The sequence below is a fragment of the Eulemur rufifrons genome, chromosome 8, assembly GCF_041146395.1.
Source record: "Eulemur rufifrons isolate Redbay chromosome 8, OSU_ERuf_1, whole genome shotgun sequence".
Classification (NCBI taxonomy): domain Eukaryota; kingdom Metazoa; phylum Chordata; class Mammalia; order Primates; family Lemuridae; genus Eulemur; species Eulemur rufifrons.
The window spans coordinates 106,288,770-106,290,132 of NC_090990.1; the positions used below are offsets into that span (position 1 = coordinate 106,288,770).

A 1,363-nucleotide genomic window follows, 5' to 3' on the forward strand; every position below is an offset into this window, starting at 1 on the left:
GGGCTCGCCAAGGACAGGGACGCCCAGGCTCGGTCTCCCCGACTCCATGTGGCGTCAATTCCTGTGTGGACCCGCCACCGTAAGAACCCGGTTTCTGGGACCCCGACTCCCGAGGAGGGGGCAGGAGAACGCGGAGTACGCGTAGCGAGACGCAGGAGGGACGCGGGGACCTGGGGCAGCCTGTGGCCTGCGGAGCTTCCTTCCGGGACCCAAAGCTTCGTTTCCCCGAACCAGGACGTGGAGGAGACGAGGAAGCAGAAACCACATTCCATTCACTCTTTCATTCTGTGTTTGAGACGCAAGTTTGCTTTCCAGAATCACTTCTGGCCCCAGAGTAAAATGTGTGCTCCAAACGGAAAGGTTCCACCGAGACTTGAACTCGGATTACTGGATTCAGAGTCCAGAGTGCTCACCATTACACCATGGAACCTCCGGGGAAGGCTCTCCTGACTCGTTGGAGTCGGACAAGTCCTTTTTCAGGCCCCGTCGTTTGGAGATTTTCCTTCCCAATATCTCTTCTTGTCAGACAGGACCCAAACACCACTGGCCTGCAACAGGAGTCGCCCCTGACTCCCGTTCTCTCTGCCTGTCTCTGTAGCGCTGTATCTGCGAGAATGAGATTAAATCCCTATTGGGAATTAGGGACAGGGAAGAGGTTTGTGGGCCTCCACCAAATCCACTTGCCCTTCCTGAGTTCCTAGAGTTTCCTGGCCTGATGTAAAATTTCTGCCTCCTTCCAAAAGGTGTTCGTTTCTTTTTCTATGCAATTGTCCTCTTCCCTTTGTCCATGCGCTGATGACCTTCAGTACAGGATTTGGAACATCCTGGGATTTCTTTTTTTTTTTTTTTTTTTTGAGACAGAGTCTCACTCTGTTGCCCGGGCTAGAGTGAGTGCCGTGGCGTCAGCCTAGCTCACAGCAACCTCAAACTCCTGGGCTCAAGCGATCCTCCTGTCTCAGCCTCCCGAGTAGCTGGGACTACAGGCATGCACCACCATGCCCGGCTAATTTTTTCTATATATATTTTTAGCTGTCCATATAATTTCTTTCTATTTTTAGTAGAGACGGGGGTCTCGCTCTTGCTCAGGCTGGTCTCGAACTCCTGAGCTCAAACGATCCGCCCACCTCGGCCTTCCAGAGAGCTAGGATTACAGGCGTGAGCCACCGCCGCCGGCCAACATCCTGGGATTTCTGCTAGCAGCTCCTCTTCCTCCTCCTCCCCCTTTTTTTCCTCCTCCTCCCATTCTTTTCCTGATCCCCCCTCTTTCTCCTGCTCCCCGTCTTCCTTGCTGTCTTCCTCCTCACCCATTTCCCCCAGCTCCCTCCAACTCTCCACACTTTGCGTCCTCCTCCTCTCCCCCTTG

General features: G+C 54.0%; 1 non-coding gene across 1 annotated transcript; it reads right to left on the reverse strand.

Annotated features, from left to right (window-relative positions):
• Positions 1–358: 358 nt before the first annotated feature.
• TRNAQ-CUG (transfer RNA glutamine (anticodon CUG)) lies at positions 359–430 on the reverse strand. Its single transcript has one exon. It is a non-coding gene; the product is annotated as a tRNA-Gln (tRNA).
• Positions 431–1,363: the final 933 nt, after the last annotated feature.